The following is a 9,266-nucleotide window of genomic DNA, read 5'->3' on the forward strand; positions in this document are numbered from 1 at the left end:
GTCCTTTGCTTCATGAAGCATAACATCTTCTGCTGATTTAGCCAGATGCCAGCTTAGAAAGAATTTATGAGCATTGGTGCTCAAATTTGTTTTCTCCTCCCCCATTCCTTTTACTCCAATTTTTCTCTATTGCACCATGTCAATTGAATTCTAAGTCTGTTTCCCCACACTATAGCACTTCTAAAACTTCAAATGCTTAACAAAGTATGGGAGTTTCTATATTAGTGGCCAACGACTCCTTTCTCACTTTGTGTTTTGATGTGCTAAATGTTAAGTTTGAGATAAAGCTGATTAGTTCTTAGCAGAATGGAAATGCCATTTAACTAATGCAGTGAAATGTGATGAATTTACTACATCAGAACACAGACAGAACTAAATTGCACGTTCATGTCTGTGGATGGGGACTTCCCCTTATTTCATTTCTGTTTATTATCATCACTACAGAATCTACATGGGAAAAAATTAGCCCCCCATCCTTCATGTTCCTCTCTATGGCTGTTTGAGTCCCCACAGAACTGACACAACATGCGATAGAGTTTACAAATAAAAGTACGAGACAGAATCTCCCCAAAGTTATACCCCATTGACCTCCATTCTCTTCAAAGGATTTAAATCCAGCCTTTTAAAGACATGAATTCTTACTTGTAAATCGGAAAGCCTTATGAAAGCTTAACAAGATTATAAAAAGAAAGTGAACAACAAAAGGATTCTTCCCACCATCACCCCCCCCCAGTTGACTGTGTCCCTGAATGTGTGTGGGTGTATTTTGGGTGAATGAGGTGTTAGGGGAGGGGTAGTACTTCTGTTGCGGGGACACATTGTACTCCTTTGGGGGTAGTCTGTCCACTTTTTGTTGCTATCCTGCACTCAGCTCTCATCTGTGGCTCCTAGAAGCTGTCAGCATGCAACAATGGCCACAGCCCAGGAATTGGTTATAAGTGGCTGGCTAAACCAGGTGAAAGTAGCCAATGGTTATCAAACCTTCCATGAGTTAGGGACTTCCTCTGCATGTGAAGACAGGCTTTGGCAGATTGGGCAGATGAGGCCAATAGTGGGTCCAACAGTCCAGAAGGTGGTTTCTGCATGTGCTGTAGAGGAAAGTGAGGGGCAGGTGGGCTTGTGAACCTGCGAAGGTAGCCCATCTAGGAGAAGGAAAACTTTGATCCTAAACTCTCTGCTGCCTTTTGAGAGATCTTCAGAAGAAGATAAGGCTAAATAGTAAACCCTACACAAATCTGGATTGGATTCCCAACACTATCGTCAATGACTTTTTTGTTCCACACACCCAGCTTAATAACTGGCACAATGGGCAGATATTTCTGTTACGTCTTTTGCCCAACAAATGGAGATATTTTAAAATAAAGAATTTGTTTTCTCACAAGGGCACCTCAATTACAGAAAGAGTGATAGACTTTACAACTTTTTGAGCCTCATGAGGTATGTGGGAGCAGGATGCATAACATGTTGCATATCCAAATGAGACTCATAGGAAAATTTCTCCAAGCATAGGCAAAGAAGTGGAGTAGAACATAAGGCGCAGCTCATCTGCAAAAGAGATATGGAACTGGGTTGAGGGAATCACTCCAAGCCTATGCTTACAACAAGTCTCCACATTATGAATCAGCCTTTCATTTATAGGGTGTTAAAACAGATGAATCTTAAGAAATCTAAGATAAATTTTAAAATAATGTATACTAACAAGTACATTTTAAGGTACACACACATTTTACATTCTGTCCTTCATCATAAATGCTTCCAGGGCAGAACACAGCAGTATAACAATAAAACATGATCAAAACTTGTCACATATATCCAACACATCTGTTTTTCATATCTTCTGCAAATATTCAAAAGCCAATTCAAAGGTCTGGAGAAAGAGAACCATCTTCAGCTGCTGCCCAAAAATAGAGTGTAGGTGCCAAGACCATAAACTCCAGGAGCCAATCTAAAAACAGGGGTGCACATCTTCCAGGGCTGAAGTCCCAGATGAGTCACATGACAAACACGAGATCACAGCCCTGAAAGATATGTTATTTTCAGGGCTGTGCTCTCATGTGTTTTGGGGTGCTGCAGAAGATTGCAACCCCAAAAACAGCTTTTGGGGTTGAGATTGTGGTTCAAAATTGTGGTGCATTTTTGAGCTCTGTGCTCTTGCATGAAAAAAAATGGATGTCCCATTTTCAGTACAGTTGAGGCGTATGCAAAACTCTATGGGGAGGATTTTCTATTGCTGAGGTGCCATTGATCTTAGGCCCCATCTGCACTATACACTTAAAGAAGTATCATATAATTCTTACAGCCATAGCTTCCCCCACATATTCCTGGGAACTGTAGTTTGCTAAGAGTGCTGAGAGTTGTTAGAAGATCGCTGTATCCCACACTGAGCTACAATTCCCAGAGCTCCCTGGGAGGAGGGTTTGACTGTCAGATCACTTTGAGAACTGTAGCTTTGCAAGGGAAACAGGGCTCTCATAACAACTCTCAACACTCTTAACAAACTACAATTCCCAGGATTCTATGGGGTGGGCTATGGCTGCTTAAAGTATTTGAATGTATAGTGCAGACAGGCCCTTATTACCTTATATTATAGAATCTTATATTGAGAAGCCCTGGACCTTGGGTTAGCAACAATTGGACCTCCCTGACAACATCAGTCCATGGTTTGCTTAAGGTTGTCTATGGACCAGAGCTAAAATGTTGAAGTGGTTTACATGCTTGGACATCACTGGATTCTCTGCACTTGGTGATAGTGTGGATTGCTTCAAATTGAAACACACTGTAAGTAGTGTGAAGGTTCTTTTGTTAGAACTGAGATGCCTCATTGACACATGGAAGTCATCGCTTGATATTGCCATCCTCAGGGGATGAATATGTATGTGTGAATCAGCCTAGGAGTGGGGAATTAATTCTTGCTCCCCTTATTCAAGACCACTACTGTAGCCACTACTCAAACACTTGCATACCCTACTTTCTGGGGGCGAGGGGCGGGAAGAGAGTATAATACAAATGAGATCTCTCACAGAAGGGCTGTTTAATTAAGAATAACTGGCTAAGCTTTGGTAGCATTAATTATCTCAAGGTTTTTGCAGCTTGATTACTTTCTGATGGGAAAGAGCTTCTCAGCCAGACCTATTCAAATCAAGGTTCTTTTGTTTTGCTTTAGAGAGCCAAGAAAGATTTCCCCGGGGGAGTATACACAGAAGCCTCTGAGAAAGCAAAGCAGAGATGCTCAGAGTAAGAGTGACAGCTGGAGACTGAGGTTTTGCAGCATGAAAAATACTTGATTTTTCTAAAGTGAGTAACTCTGCTGCTATAAGACAAAGGGAGCATGTTTCTAAACCGGGGGGCGGGGGGGGGATGAATTTGGTCTTAAAGGAAATGGAGTATTTGCTATTAAATTATGAAATAAAATGGTTACTTCTAATAGGAAATGGTTGACCACACTGCTGTCATTTCTAAGGAAATTGGTGTCATGATTGAGCAAGATCCAGTCATTGTTGCACACTCTTAAAAAGGTAACGATAAAGGGACCCCTGACAGTTAAGTCCAGTCAGAGATGACTCTGGGGTTGTGGCATTCTTCTCGCTTTACAGGCCAAGGGAGCCAGCGTTTGTCCACAGACAGTAAATTGTAGGAACTCCATGTCCCTTCATCTCCCAGACCACTGTGTTCATCTACAGAAGTTCTCCTCATTGTCCTTCATTTATCACTTATTTGTTTAGTATCTACACAAGCTAAGGTTTTGACCATAATTGCACCAATACTTTGGAACACTGTTCCTATTAAAATCAGGAAAGCACCTACAATTCTGATATTTTGCCACCTGCTGGAAATTTTTCTGTTTCACCAAGCATTTTTAATTTTTAATTTATTTTATTGTATTCAGATTTTGCCATTTGTAAAGTTTTATAATTTTATGATATTTTAATTTATTTATTGTACATTTCCATTATGTGTGTGCATGTGTTTACCATCAACTGCTTTCTAACATGCTCTGACACAATCATCTCACCTATTATAAAAAACAAAAACTATTGTCCATGGAAGGACAGAAAGTGAAAGGCTATCTTTTTCTTAAAAAGCAAAACCATGAAGCAGAATTATTTTTTTCTAGAATAATTAAACAAACTTATTACTAATAACTCACAGAGACAGAAACATAAATGTAAGTGGTAGAGCCTTCCAGTGCTGCAATGGACAGAGTACCAAGCTGTTAGTATTCTCAACTCTGAAGCATCAGATAGACAAATACAAACACAAATACAAGCTTGCTAGACTAATACCTATGAGAAATAGCCATTGGACCATGTTCAAGGTCTTCTTACTAACATATAAAACTCTGAACAATATGGAACCAGGTTACCCAAAGGAGTCTGCCCCTGTATCAACCTGTAACATCACCTATGTCACCTGGGAAAATTTTGCTCATGGCAAAATATTGCAGACTGGTGGCCTCAAAATGAGCATTTTCCTCTATTGCTCCTACATTCTGAAATTCTCTTCCCTATGCCATATGTGAAACATCATCCAACAGTTGCTGCCAGTGGACTTTGACAGACACTTCTGTGAAACACTGGAGAGATGCTACCAGTCAGTATAGACCAGGGTGCAGAATGTGGACCCCTCCAGATGTTGCTGGACAACAACTCCATCATCCCTGACCATTGGCCAAGCTGGCTGGGGTTGATGGAATCTGGAGTCCGACTACAAACCTAGAGGTTCCTCATCCCTCATGAAGATGTGGCTGAGCTATATGGAACAAACATCTCACTCAATATAAAGCAGCTTCCTCTGTCCACCTGAGCAAATGTAAACATCAAATCATGCTGTTCTGGTAATGCAATTGCTGACATCCGTTTAAGTGGAAACATGCTGGTTTTGACCTTTAAAAGTCTGGGACCTACACATATTCAGAGAGTGCTTCTATCTATATTAAACCCCACCTTCCCATCTTACCACCCTGCTTAGGAAGATAATACAATCAATCCCTGCTGAGAATTCTGACAGTATTTGAAATCTTCGTCTTAAACCTTCTAGAGAGCTTGGGGAAGGGAAGGGGGAGTTCAGAAACAGTTCTCCAGGTAGATTGTGATCACATCCTCTTGCACTGCCTTAAGCATTGCACACTGACTGAGCTACTGGAGCTCTTTAGCTCTGAAGGTAAAGGAGGCAAAATAATCCATGGGAAGAAGCAGAACCTTAGGAAAAGAAGTGTTATAAAATAGCCTTCCCAATTTTGAGTCAGCCTTGGGAAAGAGGAGGGCATATGACTATTTTCCCTATTTGATATGGTATATCATGCAGGAATAGAACATTATGGGCAGAAATGGGGTGTATACATTGTTGAAATGTGTTATAGTTCAACAAGAGGCAAGATATGGATACCCTTTCAACTAACACATAGGCTGAAGCAGCATACAGAATATGGGTTAAATTATAATTGACCAGTGCAATGCATTCTCACCTAGTTCAATGGAATTATGGCCTCATCCACATGATACATTTAAAGCAGTTAATGTGCCACTTTAAACAGACATGGCTTCCCCAAAAGAAAACTGGAAATTGTAATCTGTTAAGGATGCTGAGAGTTCTTAGGAGACTTTCATTCCCTTCACAGATTTACAATACAGTGATACCTCGGGTTAAGAACTTAATTCGTTCTGGAGGTATGTTCTTAACCTGAAACTGTTGTTAACCTGAAGCACCACTTTAGCTAATGGGGCCTCCTGCTGCTGCTGCACTGCTGCTGCACAATTTCTGTTCTCATCCTGAAGCAAAGTTCTTAACCCAAGGTAATATTTCTGGGTTAGCGGAGCCTGTAACCTGAAGCGTATGTAACCTGAAGCATATGTAACCCGAGGTACCACTGTACACAGAGTGGTTTAACAATCAATCCCTCTTCCCAGGGAACTCTGGGGAACAAAGCCCACCTTCAGCATAAAAAGGCCTAGAAATGCATTGAATTTTGTAACAACAACAACAATAAATTAGTGGCTGGTTTCCCCAGCCACTCTGGGAGGCTTCCAACAAAATATTAAAAATACAATAAAACATCAGACATTAAAAACTTCCCTAAACCAGGCTGCCTTCAGATGTCTTCTAAAAATCAGATGGTTGTTTATTTCCTTCACATCTGATGGGAGGGTGTTCCACAGGGTGGGCGCCACAACCAAGAAGGCCCAAGGTATGTCACGCTACCCAATGTTAGCAGATTGGTAGTAAAACACATCATCATTTGTTCATAGACAAATTGTCAAATGCCTTTCTGAAGGATTGACATGTTGACAAATTCCCTTCTGAGGGATAACTCAGTTAGTAGAACATGAAACTCTCAGTGTCCTGGGTACGAGCCCCACTTGGGTGAAAATTCCTGCATTGTAGGAAGTTGGACTAGATGATCCTTGTAGTCCCTTCCAACTCTACAATTCTACAATTCCTGGATTCTAAGAAAGTGTCTGTAGGTTGGCAGAAACCATATAATGTTTTTGGGGCCATTTTTCTAACCAGGGACAACTTTCCCGCAGAAAAATGCTCCAAAATAATGTTAATACTTGTTTTGCATTGTAGTATTCCCCCCATAGCTGCTTTGATTTCTTTTTCAGACTCTGGATGAAGGCTAAAAAATGTTTTGTTTATTTTTATTCTTCCCTTCTTTTGCAGGCTTTTGCATGCATTTGCTAATTCAAAATAGTTGTTTGCCTGTAAACTGTAAAATTGTATGCACTTGACTGTATTCTAGGGGCTGATCTCATATATTAACAATAAAGATTGATGGAGTGAACAAATAGTTTACCATTTTGTTTGTATACATGTGTGGATGCATATGTGTGTATGGATGAATAAATATGCCTAGGGTAGATTTAACAGTTTCATAACTTTAACATTATGTTGCTGATTTTTGTATGTACACATTATGCCTGTGTGTGTTTAAATGGAATTATATTCTGTTCTGTTCTGTTCTGTTCTGTTGGCAATAAACAAAAACAGAGGCCCTACATGAGTTTAGGGAAAACCTTACCCAGGTCCCATATGCCACTCCCACCCAGTGGCGTAGCGTGGGTTGTCAGCACCCGGGGCAAGGCAAGTAATTTGCGCCCCCTAACCCGTGGATTTGCGCCCCCTAACCCTACCCCTAACCCTAACCCCCAGATGTTGCGCCCGGTGCGGCCGGCCCCCCCTGCACCCCCCACGCTACGCCACTGCTCCCACCCCCCTTCACTATGCTGATTCTGCTCAATGTCATTTCTGCCCAGAGTCATGACAAAATTCTTGCTATCACCTAACATAATGAAGCATTTCACTAAGGGAAAGGCAACTTGTCCCACAATTGAGGTTGGGAGGGGAAAAAATCATTTCCATCACTGGATGGCTTTAAAATAAGAATTTTAAAATGCATGGATGGTAATTCGATCAGCTATCAATAGCAGCAACTACAAGAAGCTTCCAAGAATGTGCATTGCAAACAGGACAGAAACTAAAGAGTTACAGCAAAAAAGAAAAGAAAAAAGTGGGGGGGGGGGAGAGAGAGAGAAAAAAGATAGCTAGTTTGGATGTTTGGTCATCCAGAGCACACATGCACAGAAAATAGAAATTAACTTGTAATCAATCTTGGTTTAAAGTAAGATTTGTTAGGGCTCAGTAGACATCCAAGTATTAAAAAAACATAATATATCTGACCTATGAATCACCCATTTTTGAGTTTCAGCAACATCCTAATAATGCAGCATTGCCCCATTTAATGATACTAGCTATTCTTCCTAACAAAATTAGTGGGAAGAATTTGCCATTCTTACCTTGGTGTAGTCCTTTCTCACATGTAAATCTTTCTTCTTTCTTTACAGTTGAAAGAAGAATGTTTGAGGATCTGGGCTAAAATGAAATTAACTCAATGGAAAGGACTTGAATTCCCATAACTTCTTGTGGAGGAGAGTGGGGGTGGGGGTGGGGGCAGGACTCATTCAGCTGAATACAATTTTCTATTCCTGTTACATTTTATTAGGAGGATGAGTCACCCAGTCTATACTACATAAGAGGGTCAGTGGAAAAATGCCAAATACTATATTTTAGTTCTCTTCTTATTTGTAATCTTGTGGTTTGTATTCCCCACAACTCTCACTGGCCATTTATTGAACTATAAAAGGATTAAGAGGTGTGTGCATTGATCCTAATGGGTAAAGCTGCCCCCCCCCCAGTCTATATTCTATTCTATCTTGCAACCTTAATTTTTTTTATTTTATTTGTAAAGGTCAAAGCTACTAGGTCATTTTATGTGATGCTAATATGAAGAAAGGCAATCTGAAAGCAACATCTTCTTACTGGTCTGAGTCTTATTATTATTTTTTCATTAGTTCTTTGATATTATTGCACTAAATCAATTGTCACTTCTTCTCTCTCCTGTTAGAGCTATAGAGACAACAATTCTGAGATAGAGGTAATCACTATTCGTTCTTGTCTGTATCGCAATTGGTTATTCAGTTCCAGTGACAAGCCAAGCCAATTGCTTCTGTCCACATTCATTACAGGCAATTGGAGTGTGCAGGAGAAAGTGAAAGGATGTTTGCAGACAATAAGCATTGCAATGTGCTGCTAACTAAAGGCAGGTCTATGTCTGCAAAACTTTACCTGGGTACAAAAGAAGCCAGTTTGATTTTTTCTGAATTGGCCCAAATTTTAAAGCACAGCTGTTAGAAAGCAACCCTCGCTAGACATCTGTTAGCAAAAACATCAAAACCTCATCCTGTCCAGATCAGTGAGCACTTTTTTTAATGGGAACATGTTCTCTCCTTTAGATTACATATTGATGCAGGGCACTGTCTACTGGAATATTCTCTTCTGCAAACCCTGTTATAATGGATGGGATTTATGTCAGGGCACTACTGTGATTTTTGATGGCTTCCATTGCTTACAGACTGAAATTCAAGCAGAGGCATCTCCAACCTGTAGGTAATCAACCTTGTTGGGCCCGGAGGCACATTTGCAAACTGGAGAAACTGTTGTGGGTACCATACCACATTGCAACCAAGCAGACACCATAACCTATTCTACTGGTTTTAGTTACAGGTAGGTAGCCATGTTGTTCTGCCGTAGTCAAAACAAAATAAAAAAAATTCCTTCCAGTAGCACCTTAGAGACCAACTAAGTGTGAAGAAGTGTGCATGCACACGAAAGCTCATACCAATAACAAACTTAGTTGTTCTCTGAGGTGTTACTGGAAGGAATTTTTTTATTTTGTTCTATTCTATTGGCTACAACAGAATGCTTCTTTT

General features: G+C 40.4%; 1 long non-coding RNA gene across 1 annotated transcript; it reads left to right on the forward strand.

The window, feature by feature from the left end:
- The first annotated feature begins 1,383 nt into the window (after nucleotides 1-1,383).
- On the forward strand, nucleotides 1,384-7,885 carry LOC309347421. The gene is made up of 3 exons (XR_014158939.1): nucleotides 1,384-1,437; nucleotides 3,164-3,294; nucleotides 7,842-7,885. It is a non-coding gene; the product is annotated as an uncharacterized lncRNA (long non-coding RNA).
- Nucleotides 7,886-9,266: the final 1,381 nt, after the last annotated feature.

This window comes from Podarcis erhardii (assembly GCF_964252035.2).
Source record: "Podarcis erhardii genome assembly, chromosome: 7".
NCBI lineage: Eukaryota > Metazoa > Chordata > Lepidosauria > Squamata > Lacertidae > Podarcis > Podarcis erhardii.